Below are 19,276 nucleotides of genomic sequence, written 5' to 3' on the forward strand. Positions count from 1 at the left end.
TAATAGTTCCAAATGTAGCTCGGGATGAAAAGAACCCTTATTGCTTCTCTTTTAATTCAAAGAATGCAGCAGGACGAGTGTTCAACTATTAAATGTGACAAAAAATACAGTAAAACTACACATGTTCATGCAATTTAAATCAATTTATACTATACATTATATAGGGCGGAACGAAAAAAAATATTTCGAAATTGCCATTGCAATAGAATTTGAAATATGCCTTTATGTGAAGAAATGCAATTGCTAATTTCTTTTTTTCTCCAAAATTCAAACTTCTTGAGGTTCCTCATCGCCCCTAAAGTTTTAAGCACGTGTGGAATTCTGTAACATGACACCGCGTAGGAGGCTTTCCTATTCCCCTGAACACGTGATTCGTGCAGTGAACTCGATGTTTTTCCCCTTGTTTTCAGTATTCATCTACAATCTTACCCCTTAACTGAGAGGGTGTATAGCAGTCAAAATGATGGCCAGAAGCTTTTATCGTTGTGACATTTTAGGAAATCCTAAAGAGTTGGATTCTCGAGTCTTGCCACCCTATGGCGATGTTATGCTGTGTTATTTGCTGACTCAACGCAATATGAAGGCACAACAATCAAGAAAAGATCCAGCTATTGCAGACATTCTTGAAATTTTCGTGCCAAAGATAGAAAATATTTGGAAAACTGCTTCAATTCCTACGGTTTCTAACCAATGGATATGAAAAATTTTCAAGTAAATACAAGAATCTTCAGAAAAAATACGAAAACAAAGAAAGATTCCCGAACTTTCAAGTTGAACTTGGAATCTTTTCAGTGCGAAGCACGGAAATTGTTCGACATTACAGCATGAAAATGGGATTTTGAAGACTGTAAGTGTGACAAGTTGAGAAAGATCTCAAATTCAGAGCGAGATTTCTTGCAAGATCGAAGAAGTACACGCAAGATGGCCATTGGTCGAGTAGATGTCCTAACAACGGCGGAAACTAGTTCATCAACCACTGAAAACAATCTATATTCAACGATTCTGAGGAAAGTGATCTGTATGAGCCAAAACACAGTTTACCGTTGAAGTTTGCATTTCCATCTAGCGGTACTGAAGCTGGTCCACCAATCGGTGCCGAAGCAAGTACTTCATTTGCTTTTTAAGTTCTACCATCATCCTCACAGATAAGAACTAAATTACCAAATGTTCCTCTTGCTTGTGGTAGAACTGGTGTGTCTAATCGATCAGCTGCAATTATTGCGAATGCTGTGCTGGAAGATGTTGGATTAGTGACGAAAGAGAAGCCAGATATGACAATAGACCGGATGAAAATAAGGCGTGAAAGAGCATCACAGAGAGTTCTTTTGCAAGATAGAATTCCTAGAACAAAATGTGCGAGGAATATATTTTGATGGTCGAAAAGACAAAACCTTAGCTAATGTCAAAGAAGGTAATTCTTTCCATAGAAGAACCATATCTGAAGAACATATAACCATATTGCAGAAACAAGGGTCAATTTATTTCGGTCACACAACTCCAAGAAGCAGTCGAGCAAGGGATATAAAGTCATCAATCCTAGACTTTTTGAAGCAAGATTTTGATACAAACGAATTGATGGCGATCGGATGCGAAGGGACTGTCACCAGTACTGGTTATAAAAATAGTGTTACCAGATTAATAGAGAAAGAAATAGGCCATCCCTAGCAATGGCTTGTCTTTTTCACTTCAATGACTTACCTCTAAGGCATCTTGTGAAACATCTAGAATCTAGATGGATATTCACTCAGTCCACACGGGCTTCAAGATGATATCGGACAAAGATTGGAAAATTGTGAAAGATTACCTATTGTGAAATTTAAACCAATCTCTAATAACCTTCCTTCCGATGATGGACAGTGACAACAGGGATTCAAGTGCAGATCAGATATATCTTGTGGAAATAATACAGTCAAAGAACTGGGAATCAAGAGAATTCTGAAAATTAGAAATGAAGGATTATCAGAAGCAGAAATCCGTACATTCCATGTTCCAAAAATAAACTTTTCTACTAAGCACTATTCGGAACTAATTGTACGTGATCAAGTGCGAGTGACTAAACCACCTATTATAAAAAATCAGGAACTGGATCCACAAAACTGATCTGAACCTGCTTTTCCATCTATACCAAATTTTCCGTGTCACACAAGCAGTTGAACGGTGCGTACGACTCGTAACTGAAGTATATTTTGTTTTATCAACAACCGAGAGTCGTGAAGGCTTCATTCAAGCCAGAATAAAATCAAGGAGTACTTTTCCATCGTTTGAAAAAAAAGTTGACTATTTTGCAAAAATGTGAAATGTAATAACAGTGCGATAACAGAGGAAGCAATAGAGGCATTTTCCTGACACCTATATCGTCAAACTATGTTTTTTTTTGTTTTTATAATTTGGAACATGGTTATAGTTTTGTCCCCATCCCCGCCCCCCCCCCTCAAAAAAAGGGTTTATTTTATATGTATATATATAATGTTTAAAAAGATTTTTATAATGCGCACGTAGAAAAGTCTTTTCGCTCGACCTTTAGGGTCCGTCCTCAAGATACTAAAATATTTTCCTAGATTTTGGTACAACGTCTTAAAACCTTGAAAGGCATCTTTTGAATACTAAGGCAACATCAATTTCCAAAAAAGTGAAGAAAACACCCTTTTTCGTTCCACCCTACTGTACATGTCTGTTTTTAGACGGTTTTCTGGCTGCAATCCACCACGCTAGCTGGAGAAACTGGAGTAACCGTGAGACGCACGTGCTCTGGTAACACCCTCAATATCACGGGATCCGGAAATTTCGCCTACCCTAAACGTACGAGTGACCGAGGGAGTTACCAAGTGAGTAAGTGGATGATCATGTGAGTGATCAAATGATTCAATGAGTGACCATATAAGTAGGTGAGTAAACAAAGGTAAGTGTAACTGACTGCCCTTATGATTGGCTAAATGAATGATCGTATGAGTGACCGCATGAGTAAGTGAGTGTGATTGAATAACCATATGAATGCTCAAGTGAATGACTATGTGAGTGAGTGACAAAGTGAGTGCGAATGACCGTATGAATGATCAAGTGAGTGACTATGTGAGTGAGTGACAAAGTGAGTGCGAATGACCGTATGAATGATCAAGTGAATGACTGTATGACTGGTCAAGTGAATGGCCGTATGAGTGGCCAAGTGAGTGGCCATATGAATGAACAAGTGAGTGGCCGTATGATTGCTGCGAATAGCCGTACGAGTGATCAAGCACTTGATCACTCATACGGTCACTCACTTGTTCACTCATACGGTCACTCACTTGCTCACGCATACGGTCACTCACTTGCTCACGCATACGGTCATTCACTTGCTCACGCATACGGTCACTCACCTCATCACTAATTTGATAGCTAATACTGTCACTTACTTGGTCATTCGTTCACTCACTTGTTCATTCACGCATTCACTGGGTCACTCATACGGTCAATCATCCATTTACTTGGTCGCACATGCGGTCACTCACCCACTCATTTCATCACTCACACGATCAGGGCAGGCTAACTGCCCTGGGCGAAATTTCCAGGGGACGAAATTTCCGTAAACCCAATATCACAGGTTGTGTCTTGTGTGAAAACGGCAAAGTAAATGTTTTCAAATTTAAAAATTGGCAGCTTATAATATAAAACTCTTTCAACCTTATCATCTCTTTTTTTTTGCATATTTTTCAAAGAATAGCAGCACAAAGATACTCTTTCTAATCGCAGCAGTTACATATCCTACTTCATATATTATTCTCTCACAAATACTTGAAGGCATATTTTTCACAGAAAAACGCAATTTTTCTTTCCGAACGCAAAAAAAAGACAACATAGTGGCATGAAAAGAAAGCACAGCGGAATGAATAAATAAAAAAAAAAAGAGAAAATGTAATATATCGAAGCCAAAAACACATGAATAATAATAAAAAGAAAAAATTACCAAAGAGAAGTGCATTTTGCTCCAACGCTTCCCCAAAATCACTTTTGACTCAATGCACTCCCCCTTGCACATACGAACACAAGCGTATAATCCCAAGAAGCATTACATCGGAAACAAAAAAACTAAATAAAATGCATGGCATGGCTTTTTTCCCTATTCTTGGGGGGGTTTTTTTTTCGTCTCGGTTTTCTTTCGAGAGTATTTCTAGCTACTATTTACTTTCGAGAAGAAAAAAAAAAGAGTAGAATATAGTATTTCTCTCCTTATTTTGGATATAGTGTATTTTCCCAAAGAGAAGATACTTCATTCCTGAAAGAGGAGAGGTAAAAATATTCAAGAAGCATTCAAGAGGAATTCCAGAGTGTAAGAATCGATATTGGATCGATTATTGAAATGTTAATATATTTCAGAAACAATATGCATATTGAATAAACTGAGAAATGCTATTTCTTTTTTTTTTTTTTTTAATTGCTGTAATGAAACTAATATATTTATATCCGACTGAAGATGAAAAAAAATTTGATTATTAGATTTGAAAAAAAAAAAGTTAAATTTCCACTAAATTTTTTAATTAATTTTTGTTCACCTCGAAATTTATATCAAATTTTTAAAAGTTATTCGAATGAATTCATTCTGAATTAAAAGTAGACACTAAAAGAGTTTTTTTTTACTTTTAACTCTTGGCACGTAGAGAAGTTAATAAATAAGTCGCAGAGCGTGTGTCCATAACAAAATGACATTGTGAGATGCTCGCATGTAAATCGCTTTCATTTCTCAATGTATAATGTCTTACATTACTTTTGTGCCCCATTATATTTCTTTATAAGCACCTCAATACCCTCTGCAAAAAGTTTTTTTGGTACACTCATGTCCAAAAGTTAGGTATAATGCACAAACCACTACTCTGGACTATACGTTCTGAGGAGTACACAGGTTCAAATTTTCAGGGGAGCACACGAGATTTGGGAAGCATAATAATCTCCTCTGAAGAAATTTTGAGTTACTAATCTTCTGAAATCATTTTAAATTTACAGAAATCGATTTAGATTACGTGCATAGGTGTTTTCTTTTGATATTTTAATTTTCTTTGAATTATTCCAAAAGGTGTGGAGTTTCCTATGATTTTGTGGGAGAGCACGTGCCTCCCCACTCCCATATGGCCCCCGTGCTTACCCTTATGGCCACGTCTCCACCGATTCTGACGGGAAAATCACCAAATACAGTGTGGCAGTATGCACCAGTGTCTCCTAATGTGAGCAATATTATCCTCTGCGGGAAGATAATAATTACGCATACAATACAGGATGTCACTCAGGAACGGGGAGGGGGTGATGAGAAAAAAATAAATTCTGGGGATGAGAAAGCGATGAACAAAAACGTTTTAGTAACTGTTGATCATTTGACCATTTTATCGCACCACGGTCATTTTCTGCACACGAGGGCTAATTAGACCGGGACCTACAATTTATTGCCGATTCCGAACGGCAGGCTTGTTTTTTTTATACTCATCGAGAGGTTGATGCGCTAGCCCCTTGATGGGAGACTTCCTGCGGTAGCAATCTTTTTCTGCGATCATGTCGCCGTTTCTGTTGTACCCCTGTGTCCGCAAAGTTTTTTCTGACAAGGACGAACCGGGTATCGAACTCTCGACACCTCTAAACATCCTTTGGTACTTTAGGCGAGCATCTTACCGACCTGGGCTACCGCGCCCCTAGAAACTGTTATGATCTACACAAACCATACATGTACTGTATTAAGTGATTTCCCCGTCAAAATCGGTGGGAACGTGGTCATAGTGGGTACGTAAAAGGGGGGGGGCATATGGGAGGGGAGCACGTGCTCACCCACAATACGTCACTTGTGTTGCAAGGGTTTGTATAGTTATTAAAATAAAAACTTAACTTTTCATACGGACAACCTATCTTCAAAAACCTATAATTAGGAAGTCGTTGCCCTGTCTCATCTGAGACCAACAAGAAAAATTAATGCATTTCTAAGTGGAATATATCCGACTCGCAGAGATAGTTCAATTCATAAATCGGAGGAAAGTTGGGAAAGAACAGCACAAATGAGGAAAAGGAGCGTTGTCCGTAAGTTTATGAACAATTTCATAATATGATTCAACAATTATAATAACATAAGCTTGAACAATTTTTCTGAAGTGCAGTGCGAAGAAAGAAAGTGCGAAGTCCGGTAGCACAAATACGGTATGGTTGAGCAAAATATTTTTTCCTGGATTTTTTGTAAATGAGGTACTAGAGTATACGCAGGACTTTCTTAAGAAAGGCGTTAGTTTATTATTCGGGTGTAAATGTGAGAAAACACCAATCTTAGCTCGAGGGATGAAGATTCGAAACCCTCCCCCTTAACCTGAAAAAAAAAAAAAATTATCTTTCTCATTTTTATACTTTTATTCCAGAGTAGCTCTAACTCTTTGTGACCTGTGAACCAGTGCATTGTCGTGATGGAGCTCCCCCACGACTTGGCCTTCCAAAGATCTGGTCACTTGCGTCTCACCGAATCATGCAGACGTTTAAGGACTCACAGGTCCCGCCCGGTGTCAGATTTTCTGTGAAAAAACATTACATTCCGATACTTTCACAACCAAGTTATTCTCCCGATCTTTCCCCCATGCGACATTTTCCTCGGATATAAGGCAACTATTCTCAGATTCCGTGGAAGTGCAGCGAGCAGCGACGAGAGCACTGGAGGATGTAGCAAAATGAGGCTTCAATCCGTATTTATATCTTTTTATGAACAATGGCAAAGATGCATAACTGCATAGGATAGTTATGCGTTGAAGTAAACACCAAATAAGCAGGTTCTATCTGTATTCACTCTTTCGTAATAAAAAAAATAAATCTCTGAACTTTTTCTGAACGTAGTAGTATTTCAAATTTTTAACTGAATATTATCTTTTATACACCAACTCATGAATAACTTTCAATAATATTTCCAGAAGAATGACTTGATAGTAAGTAAAAGTGAAAATGACAAGCTGTTGAAAATTCGTATTTCTACGAAGAGACTTTTTTTTTGCACCTTTATTAGATGCATAAGACGCCCTAATGCCAAGACACGCAATAAGCTGATCAACCAATAACAGCATCTTACATAAGTAGGCTCCTGGGGTCATGGGATGTCATAAATACGACCTTGACCTTTTTCCTCTTGGCTTCGGGTCTTGCCATCCTGGACCAAAAAAAAAAACTAGTTCTGAAACTTCCGGGTGTTGAGTCGCTAACGAGAGAAAGATCTTCATCAGAATGTGAAATAGGCAGCTTTCGTACGCGTACGGTTATTATAACATGATTCACTAAAACCAGAGGAAACACGATGATGAGGAACTGCTACGTGTGGCACACGTGGCGTCCGTCGTCTTATGGATGATTCATTAGATACGTGATACCGAATACCCTCTAATGGACAGAAAAAAACCGATAACGTCAGCCTTTGCCTCTATCTGCATATGCTTTTGAATGCTCTACCAGGACTATTCCGTGTTCAACTGGACATATTTCGGTAACGTATCGATTTTGTTATGGGAATATCGATTTTTCCTGATTTCTATCATGATTTGCCAAATGTGCAGCGAATCCCATTATTTCATTGCAAAAATTATTTAGGTCTTGAGGAAGTAAAAAAAAATAGCTTTTGGATTATTTCAAGTGCATCCACAAACATTAAAAGATTATTTGAAGTTGATTTTCGCCTGTGAACTCGTACTTCAGTGCTATCGGAATACAGGGTGTCCCATAAATTCGTAAATAGTTCATTCGTAAAAAATTCATAAAAATTGAAGGAATAAGTATATTCGAACATGGTTAGCCAAAAAGTTATTCTCACGGAGATCTTTTTCGGTACAGAAAAAACAAATAGTTCAAATTTTTGTCAATAGAGGGAGAAGCAAATCACTGGAAATACGCACATCAGACTCCTATGAAATGAAGGGTGTATGACTAACAGTTCATTTGTGAATTTTCTTGTTACTGGAGCTCACACAAGGTTTTCGTTGTGATGATATTGGTGAATAAAGCAGTCTTGGTAAAGTTGTTTTATATTACTATGAACCTTTACGAGCGTTTCAGACACAGAAGATATTGAAGAATGGTTCACAAGTCCAATCACTTCTGCCGGACTGGTTTCTCTGCACCTCTACCGACAAAAATATGAACTAAATTTTCTTTCCTGTATGAAAAAAAAGAAATTTCTTTTGAGAAAATAATTTTTTTGCAAAAACCGCAGTGTCAAATATAGCAATTCCTCCAAATTTAATGAATTTTTTAAATAGTCACAAATTGATAGACGGCTTTTTCTCAACCCGATATATCAAGGAAACATATATCTTCTGGATTTTATACCGAGGTGAACTCTGAAAGGAAAGGCCTCTGGTCTCCGCCGGGACTCGAACCCAGGCCCTCTTGCATACCGGGCAAGCATGCTGCCATCTACGCTACTGGAGACACGACCCTGCGTTATTTCATGCATTATGGCGTGAGGCACTTCTTTCTTTTCTTTGAGCACGGCATGAAATGCAGAAAATATCTGTTTCCTTGATATACTGGACTAAGAAAAAGCCGTCTATCTCTATCCCTACCGTCCTACATGGGGGCCATTTGCTGAAGTTAAGAGAGGCTACTACTGCCTCCACTTCAGCGTCTCATGCCACAATGCGTGAAATAAGGAAGGCAGAGAGTCGTGTCTCCAGTGGTGAAGATGGTAGCATGCTTGCCCCCGGTATACAAGTGAGTCTGCGTTCGAGTCCCGTGGGAGACCAGGTGACTATTCACGAATTGGTGGAACACCCTGCACCTACCCTAGGGTGAGCGGTAAAATCTCCTGATTCCATTTTATTCAGCTATATTTCAATTCTAATATTGTATTATATTGTATTGTATTATATCGTATTTATTTTATGAAAAGTAATTGAGTAAAAAAATCTTTATGAAATCTCAAGAAAAAAACGACAAAATTTGAAACTATATATAGAACTCGACAAAACTATAATTTATAACAGGAATTGTGCAAATGAAAATAAATGTTTGAGCAACGTGATCCTATTTCTGTTTCGAATTCAAATAAACAAGCATATATTTGTGTCTGAAGTTATAATTTGTGAAAATTTGTGGAATTAAAACTTCATGAGTGATTTGGAATCCTTTTAGAGACAACCTTCATAAATTGTTACGAAAAATATCGAATTAAAATCTGTATAAAAGCTTTCAAGATGAAAGTAATCATTTGAATTAAATTAGATTGATTTTATATCACATTTCATTCAATGCATCTTGTTTAAATTCGAAACATATTGAATGAGAATGTTTACTGCATACAAAAGATAACGATACTTGAAAATGAAAACATCTTGGTAATTCAAAATTATTGGTGCAAACCTCGTGTTTGTACTAATGATGAATGTACCAAAAATGATTGGTACAAAATTGGCTCATTCTTGTGAGTGCTGTGATTAATTTATCTCTTCACGTTTATCATAACGTGAAAGGTTGGCCCTTAAATGCTCAATTTCATTTTTTTCGAGCTCTCTGATAATTTTTTTTTTCATAGTTAATGACACGTATTGAAAGCTAGAAAAATCATTAAAAAAAAATTTGTTTCGAATCACACTGCTTATATAGGGCCGTACTGAAGACGTGCAAAGCCTCAAAAATCCCTCATAAAATAAATGTATCGAAGCAATAATAATTTCCAAATATATATATATATATATATATATATAGCTGTATATATATGTACATATATAGCTACCTTTTTCATGATTAAAACTGTAGTAAAAAAAAATCACATTTCAAACTTCAAGGTAAAGTTAAATAGAAATGCAAACAAAACATTTTAACAAATAAGCGAAATTACAGCCACACATGCTGTACAACAAACAAAGAGTTGTTCTTTGATTGGAACAGCTAAAAATTAATCTTAATCCAATATTTAATTAATCTTAATCTAATCTTTAATTAATCTTAATCTAATCTTTAATTAATCTTAATCTAATCTTTAATTAATCTTAATCTAATCTTTAATTAATCTTAATCTAATCTTTGCTTTTTACCACCAGATTCAAAATATAAAATGGGAAGAATATGATCTCAAAGGCGATTCTGAATTCTTATCTTCAAACTGCTGTAACAAACGTTTAAAAAACCTTTTGCACATACGCAGTTACTTTATAATGGCAAGAAGATACATGATTAATGTGAAATTTCTTACATGATTAGTCGGCAAAAATTCATTATTTCATTCCAAAATCTATTTAAGGCTTCCGAAAGTAAAGAAAATAGTATTTCGATTATTTCATTATTTCAAGTGCAAGAACATGCAAAGATTATTTGAAGTGGATTTTTGTCGATGATGAACTCGTATTTCAACGAGAATGCACACTCTGTACAGAATACGCACTACAGGATGAGCACAGTAGAAATACTTCCCGATTTAATTTTATTCAGTTATATTTCAATCCAAACTCGTATTTATTTAAGTGAACGTAATTGAATAAAGAATATATATTTTATAAAATCTCAAAATGAAGGAGAAATTGATACTAGAACTTGAAAATTTAATTTATAACAGAACTGTAAATGAACATGAATGTTTGAACAGAGAAAGTCTATTTCTACTTTGAATTCAAATAAACAAGTTTATTCCTGTTTGAAGTTGTAATTTGAGAAAATTTGTTGAAATGGAACTTCTTCGTAAGTTATTTGGAATCTATAGAGTAAACCTTCATAACTTCTTATAAAAGGCTATCGAGTAAAGGCTATCTGCAGATAAGCTTCATTTAGGATAAAAGTAATCGGAGTTGAATTGAATTAGGTTAATTTTATATCACATTTCATTCAATGCATCTTGCTTAAATTCGAAACACATTGAACAAGAATGTTTACTGCATACAAAAGATTACGATATTTGAAAATGAAAAGATTTTGAGAAAGGGTGATTCAAAATGAATGGTACAAAAAGAAAACATTGCTGTGACTGCTGTAATTAATTTATGAGAAAAAAAACTAATATATTAAACTTTTTTTTGCATTTGAAAAAATATATTTCATTTTGATCTGTCATTTCATTCAAATTAAACCTATAGAAAAATGTGGTTCTTTTTTTTATTTGTGAAAACTTTTGGTAATTTAAACTTTTTTTCATAGCATTTTCACATGTTCTAACAAATATTTTTCTCATTTTTCAATGTAAAAATCAGTTTCTGCAAAGAAGTGTCTTTCAATATATCATCATTAAGTTATAAAACTTGCTAATCCAGTGTGAGTAACGGATTATAGACATCCCGCAAGACGAGACAATTCTGTCATTATCCATCTCGAAAAATATAATTCAATTCAAATGTTGTGAAACCTCGATATAACACGATACTCTGTGAACAAAGAAAAACTATCGTTGCAGAGGGGTTGTCATTATCTCGAATGGTAGCATTTTTATCATCGGGTGCCGTCAAATTTACGCTGTTGTTGGCATCTCTCTTGGGATAGCGTTGGTAGTGCCCCTCTTTTCCCCATAAATTGCATTTAAAGTATCCATTCGTAGCAGATTGCTAATTAGTTGATGGATAAAATTCATTTATCCATCACCCTGTTGTTTTTTGTTGTTGTAATTTGTTACACCCTGTAGAGTATAGTTCACTGCATAACACTGGGGAGTACTACCCAGAAAGTAGCTTCACCGCATCTTAACACTTTATGAGGGTGCATCATAGACTTAAGATATAAATAGATATAATATATAATATATAATATATATAGATATAATATATATAAGTGCAAAATGCCGAAGTTACTAAGCACACTCGCAAGTACAAAAACTGGCGAGGAATTTAAAAATATACTGAAGGTGGTTTTGAGGGGGGGGGAAATATAAAATATACCGTTATGTTGAGAGCGGTTTCGAAACATCCTCAAAAAATATAATTATAGATGTGGGGTTTATCGTAGTGAAGGATATGGTTGTGTATCGAGAGGAGTTTAACATTAGACTAAAGGCAATTCCAAACAAGAGTTGAAAAAGTATCGTTGTGGAAGGGTAGGGATTTATCGTTGTATCGAATATCGTTATAGCGAGGTTTCGTTGTGCTATGTATAGAAAAGTATTTTATAAAAATTTCCCGAAAGTAATTCTAAATAAAAGCTTTTAAGGTAAATGAACGGATGAATACTGAATAATATTCCAATACTCTATCGTTTCTAACACTAATTCTGCTGTATTATTCCAAAGAAAACATTCTCCTCTAGAACATATTTCGAGCTTATAATTTATATATTGTGAATATAGGTTAAAAAAATTCTTTTTTGCAGACATAAAGAGAAAAATTGCTATAATCCTAAAAAAATTACCTTAACAGAGACACGAAACATCAACCAAACCCAAAGCTTATTCCAGTCCGAGAAGGAAATGGAAAGTAAACACCCGAATTAAAAATTTAGATTTGTACTAAGTAGCTTGATTAACATGACAGCAAAATAACTATCTAATCCCTGACATGGCAATCATGTTTTTGGACAATCATAACAGAAGCTGCAATTACCCTTTCACAGTAGATGCGCGCGGTCACGACTCGAACATTCCCTCCTCCGTTTCCCGATCGAATCCATACAGTACAAGGACTCATTGAACAAAAAAAAAATATATATGGTAATAAAGGTCTTGTACTATGACCTCATATTTCTTTTCCACCGAATAAAAATAAACGCATTATAGTTTCACGCTGCTCAGAAATACGAGACTCGACAAGGAAATGTCTGAAGAGGCATCACCTCCAGGTAATGCGGCCTCCAAGCAGAGATTTTTCTTTTCTTTCTCTCTCTCTCTGTATGTCTTATATTCTTTCAGACCATCATAATGCAATCCTCCAACACCAACAACGGCCATCTTTTATTTTTGTTCTTACTAAAGAAACACACGACTCATATTTGACGGGTTGACGAGGCAGGTATACATTAACACGCACTTTTTTCTTTCTCTCCGATTTCCCACTAAAGTGGAACCTCATTTATACGACGTTTGAGAAGCCGGGTCGAAACGTCGTATAAATGTGGAAGTCGCAAAGTTGAGAGAGTTTATAACAATAACCCCCACCCCCCCCCCGCCCTCACAACAGACAAATAAAATACTGTACAGAGTAATTCGTGAACAGGCAAAAAATGAGATGCATCACAAAAGATATCATACATATAATTATGAGCTTCACTGCTATGAAAATTCAACGCTAAGAAAATTTACCGACCAACAAGTGATATATATAGCGTTGGTGAGTGAGCGAGTGACAGAGTGAGCGACCTAGTGAGTGAGTGTTGGTGAGTGAGACAGTGGTGGACTGAGTGATCTAGTGAGTGTTGGTGAGTGAGACAGTGGTGGACTGAGTGATCTAGTGAGTGTTGGTGAGTGAGACAGTGGTGGACTGAGTGATCTAGTGAGTGTTGGTGAGTGCGCGAGTGACAGAATGAGTGATCTAGTGAGTGAGCGAGTGACAGAATGAGTGATCTAGTGAGTGAGAGAGTGACAGAATGAGTGATCTAGTGAGTGAGCGAGTGACAGAATGAGTGACCTAGTAAGTAAGAGAGTGACCAAGTGATTGAGTGTGTTACAGAGTGAGCAACCTAGTCAGTAAGTGAAGGGCCTAGGTAATTGAGTGCGTGTGACAGAGTGAGCAACCTGGTGAATTAGTGATAGAATAAGCGGCCTAGTTGTTGAGTGAGAATCTAGATGAGTGAGTGTATAACAGTGTGAGCAATCTAGAGAGTTTATGATAGAATGAGTGATGAGTCTAGCGAGTGCACGACAAAGTGAGCGGCCTAGTGAGTAAGTACCTAAAGAACTAATGAGTGACCGAGCGATCGACCGAGTGGCGTGGTGATAAGATGCTCGTTTACCACCGTAAAGGTTGTCGCCACGGTCCGAAGTTCAAACCCAGGGAAGAATATAGACAAGATATTTTCCTAACGAGATAGATGGTGCCTTTTTTCATTTCCAACCCTACCCGTTATGGCCAGAGTTGATGTTTGGTGAAGTAGCTTCAGTAACAGGCCGATTGCGCTAACTGATGTCGGTGAATTTTCTTAACACGGTTTCAAGCATTTTTCGCGCGTATACTTTAAAGGAATTTGTTTTCTCGGCTTTTCCGCAATACTTGTACGGAAAAAATGCGGTTTATTTGCCTCAAATATGTTAAGTACGTAAAACTAATCCAAAAAAATTTTAATGCCTCATTGATTTGCGTTGCTCTGAATTATTTTTGACATTTAACTTCATTCTTTTTATTATCGAGAAGGTAAATAAGTAATTTTTTCCTTAGTATAAAATCCCACGGCAACGAATTTTTTTTTTTTAACGAATGTTAAAATTCGTAAAATCGTAAATTCCTATATAACGAAGTGATTTCTTCAGTCCCTTGGAGTTCGATACTACCGGATTCGACTGTATAACTAACCTTAGATTGTGTACTGTATGTTCGAGTACCATTCATTGCTGTTAGAGCTGGTGTTGAAATTGGGAGCCGTCTTCTTCTTGAAGGCACGCGGCCACTTGATATTCCATATTCTCAGCCGTAGAGATATGAGGGATTCACAACCATAGTAGACCAAGTCCATTTATCTTTGTCATGGATATTAACACCTTAAAGTTTTTGTAAAAGCAGGTCACTAAAAAATGATAGTTTTAATTGAACTTTGACATATTTAATTCCTTTATATCACTTGAACAGAATTAATTGTCTGCCAAAAACTTTAAGGTGTTATTATCCATAATAAAGATAAATGGACTTCGTCTACTACGGTTGTGAAACCCTCATATATTTAACTATATACCTATAGACATAACATTAACTGATATAAGGGTTATATCTATGTTCTCAGTGATGTATTGCAGTGTCCCTTTGGTGATTGTCCTGATCACGGCAGGAATGTTATTCTTCAAATTTTGTAATGTGTGAGGGTGAGGTTTGATTGTGAACACTCTGGTAAACACCAATCCTTTAGAAATGCTTCAATACCTCTCTGAGATTTGAAGAAGGGTGTATCCGGTCCTTCAATGTTGAATGTGTACACCCTGTTTTTCAGAACTCCCCCATAAACAGAAATCAAGGCTTTTGAGGTCTGGGGATCTTGGGGGCTTGTGTCCTTGAACTTAGCATCGCATATGCTGCTTCCTGTTTGCGCCATTCGCAAATTATTCTGCTATTCCATTCTAAAAAACTCATAGATTAATATGTTCTAATACTAGTGGTTACGTACATACATATACTCGGAATTATTGGCAAATTCATCTCGGACCGGTCTTATAAAAATCTTTCACCCTGTACTATAAAATTCAATGTGTTTTATTGTACCTCCAGCTCTGTTATAAAAATCAGTTAAATCATACTCGAAGGGAAAAAAATTGAATTTTAAAATCACATTTCAATTCGCTTAAAGAAATAAAATTCGGAAAACATATTACTTTTGCTCTTATACCTCGATTATTCATATAGTATTTCTTTGAAGATTAAAAAAAAAAGCATTAGCGCGTATATATATAAACATTTTGACACAGTCAGCAAGCAAACACAGCAACGAAAGAAATTTCACTGGAAATGATCGAAAAGCACTGATACTGTGTGCATGTGTACCGTATATATCTCTTATTGGCTGATCTGCACCCTCCAAATGCTTACAATGGACTTTAATTCATAACACTGAGGTTGACACTGAAAACATTGGCAGAAAAAAATTCTGGAAGGACATATGGCCGTCTTTAAACAATTAAAACCCATTCTTTGGGGCTCGCCGCGTCTGTGTATTGTCGGAAAGAAACAGTGAACAAATCGCCTATGCGTCCACTCTAAATGGTCATCCGCCAACTCAGTAGCTATTTTCGTATATGTCAACAATCACCTTAAAATTTACGGCTTTCGCGGTGACAATATGCAAGAAGTACTGTTTCAGCAGAAATCGTGAGCATTTGATGGATATAAATGGCGTGTTTCAAAAGATTTAGAGTTCGAGCCGAAGTGAAAACGCGGAATAATTGAGGTTTTACGTCGAATAAATGAATTATTCTAACGTTAAAATGTATATGAACCAATTTCGACCGAAGCCAAACGTCGTATAAATGTTAAAGTCGTATAACTGAGTGACGTATAAACGAGGTTCGTCTGTATATATTATTTCTCTCCCTCCGCGTATCCAATTCCTATTCACACATATCATCTCAGACCGATCCATGGGGCTCTCACTTGGCATTGACATAGTTAAAGGGGATATTGTTTTTTATTGTTATTATTCCCGCATCTCGTGAATCATTGAAGAGTATAACCAAAAAAAAAAAGCCTCCGTTCGCTTTGGTGATCGACGGTCAATAACTCGGTTCGGAAGACCTTGATTCAGAAGCTTATTCCTTTTTTTTTTTTACCTATAGGAATCGGAAAAAAAAGAAGAAATTGAGATGTGTTGTGTAGGAAATGCAAACATAAGAATTCGGCGGGCGTCTTACCTGCTTTTTGAATCCCCCTTGTGAGTAAATGTTTGGTTTGTCGGTTGAAGGACGCTTTGCCTGCCTACCTGCTGCATGGTACGAAAAACCAAAACTTGTCGAAAAGAAAATTGCAAAAACTCTTATTTCTCTCTCTTTCTCTCTATTCTATCATGTCTTCATCTCTGTACCACACACTTCGATACTTCAGAGTTGCAATCAAGTCTTGTTTGCCGTTTTACCTCCTCTTTCTGTCTCCGTTTGTAACCATTTTATGTCTGAATGTTTATTTATGTTCATAAAAAATAGTATTTGCCGCACTTGCTTTGGTGTTTACCTAGTCAATAAACAGATGTATGTTTTGAATTATTTTTGTTTTCTTTCGCTGCAATTTGGTGGAGTAAATTATTTTTTGTTACCGTTTTTTTTTTCAATGTGTTTTTTCTCATGGATTTAGTGATTAACTTCACACTATGGATTCTATATATGCTTGGTTTTGAACCAATTTAGCTATGGCTCTTGGCACTGAAAATGTTAGCGTTAAGAGATAATTGGGGAACAATGCACTCTGATTAATTTAATTGGGTAATCTGTAAGGTGAACTTGTTGGCCAATGACTGTTTTGCTCCTCCTTGGGTTATTAAAAGGATTATATTTCTCTATGAAGAGCTTGTGGGTCCTGATCCTTCGTCGATATTTCCTATTTTATCCTATTACCCGGCGTTGCCCGGGTTTTCTTCAATGAGGCTTTTTTGGATCACGTGATATCTCCCTCTTTCTTTGAGGCAAACCGTGTCTAAGTTGACCACTATGGCGACTTCCTGCGCGACTTCATGAAATAAACAAATCTAGATTTAAAGGAACATAGAAACGAATATATATATTTTTCTTTTTTAAGGGGTGCTAGGTATTTCGATCCCCCCCCCCGAACTTTAAGTTCTCCATCTGCCTGTTTCAGCTTTCAAAAATGCTTAATTGAAGCTGTGGAATTTCTTCGATGTACTTTACGGGCCCATAATTAATTTTAAAACATCCTAAACTATGAATTTATGCAGTTGAATATCAAAAGACAATACGGAGACATTAATTTTTGCTTGAGAAGATATAAATAAAAAGTTGAAATCAATGTTATTGCATGAATGTCCAACTCAAAAGTAGGTCCGGCTAATTACTTCATATTTGATCTCCTGGGCTTCGTATATCTCTAATCGAACTCAATATTTCAGAAATCTAGAATTCAATACAATTTTTAAAATTATGTATGTGACAGAAAACTCCACAAAATTTCAGCATTTCTACAGTAAAATCGGCAATTTTAACACTGATTTCTATGGGGCATCATCCTTTGCCTTACCCTCAAAGTGATGCTGATGATGGTGTCTATTCAAAAAGCTCTCATTACTGGGAGGATTGAATAAAGTGGCAAACCATTATAAAGGCATAAAATATTATACATAACTGACAGCATTAAAGAAGTGACAAACCATTGTAAAGACATAAACACGTCTGAAACTCATCGCTAGGGAACCACGGTAACCAAAGTAAACGTTCGGAAAGTGATTGTTGAGGCCCAAAAACCATTGTTGCCGGACAGTTTTTTGCCCATTTGGGGCATTTGCCCTTCTCTGACGAAATTTTAAAGTAGCCTATCGTTCAAGTCTGGTCCCATTTGGTATATATGCAAAATTTGGCGACGATCGATCTAAAATTGTAGATTTGTATAGAGAACATACACACACAGAAAATCAATTTTATATATATAGAAGATAGATTTCGTACCTACTCATTACGTTAATTTAATGTGATTTCCAATTAGAGTTTTTGCTAATGGTCTGTGATCACAAGAAGTATTAAAAACAATGTAAAAATGCATACACCACGAAAGTTCAATGATGTGGCTGCTATATAACATAGGTCTGTGTGATTAAAAAAAATTCATCATAAATATTGTTGTTATTCAATCATAGGTGATTACAGACGGGGGGGAGGAGGGGTTGATAGGGCCTTAACCCTCTCCCCCGTTCATTGAAAATACTGTATTATTGCCATAGGCGGAAAGGAGGAGGTGGACATTCAACCCCCCCCCGTTCCCTACACATTCTGCCAGTGATTCCACCCCTCCCCCCCCCCCCGCTCGAGGACCGCTTATACATTCAATCTTTGATTCTATATAACCCTCCCCCCAAATCAAAGATTGTACAAAAAATACATTGTACAAGAAAAATTTCAGTTCACAATGAATATGATTAATATGACGTAAAATGAAAATATGGATTCATGTTGAAAATTGTATGCTATACCTCTTTATTTCTCTTGAGGTTTGATGGAAGAATTTTCCAATTACACTACACTCTTTTCAGACATTTTTCTCCCACAATATCAAAACTATCATTTTCTTTCCACTTATCAGAAATGTTTACCAGTATTTTCGAATTCTTACCCATACCGAAAGTATTTTTAAAATGTTGTTTGCTATAATATGTGGGCAAGCATTATCTATGCTAAGGTTTTCTATTAAAATACTGTTTTTTCAGATAATGAACATTTTTTCTAACGCTACTTGTTCAACTGTTTTGAAATTTCGTACGTCCCTCCATACTGTAATTTTACATGCTGCTTTAACGGGGTAATTTTCTACTAAAGTTATTTCAATCAATTTCATGGCAGAAAATGTGGGTAAATTTTGGTGATTTTTGAAAAAGTTGAATGTTGTTGAACTTTATGTTCGGGGAAAAAAATAACCGTGAATCAAAATCCTAAAAGCTCTCTTCAAACAAATATAAAAGTGTCTAAAAGTGAATAGAAACTTTTCAAATGTTCCTTAAAGATGAATGATTTTTCCTATAGGAAAACATGGGAAGTCCA

At 36.2% G+C, this 19,276-nt stretch overlaps 1 protein-coding gene across 3 annotated transcripts in view; it reads left to right on the plus strand.

Annotated features, from left to right (window-relative positions):
* Window positions 1-19,276, plus strand: part of LOC149086631 (CD151 antigen-like) — a 138,995-nt gene that overhangs the window by 59,861 nt on the left and 59,858 nt on the right. Inside the window, exon 1 of one of the 3 annotated variants that reach the window (XM_089231026.1) lies at window positions 7,191-7,465. The exons of 1 other annotated variant lie outside the window; for it this stretch is intronic. The gene's annotated coding sequence lies outside the window, so the exon portion shown is untranslated. Of the gene's footprint in view, window positions 1-7,190; window positions 7,466-19,276 lie in introns of those variants that run through there. One more of the 3 variants, XM_089231028.1, reaches the window with a different exon arrangement.

This window comes from Pholcus phalangioides, unplaced genomic scaffold (assembly GCF_987345545.1).
Source record: "Pholcus phalangioides strain wild (caught in Gottingen) unplaced genomic scaffold, Ppha-v1.0 ptg000004l_1, whole genome shotgun sequence".
Taxonomy (NCBI): Eukaryota; Metazoa; Arthropoda; class Arachnida; order Araneae; family Pholcidae; genus Pholcus; species Pholcus phalangioides.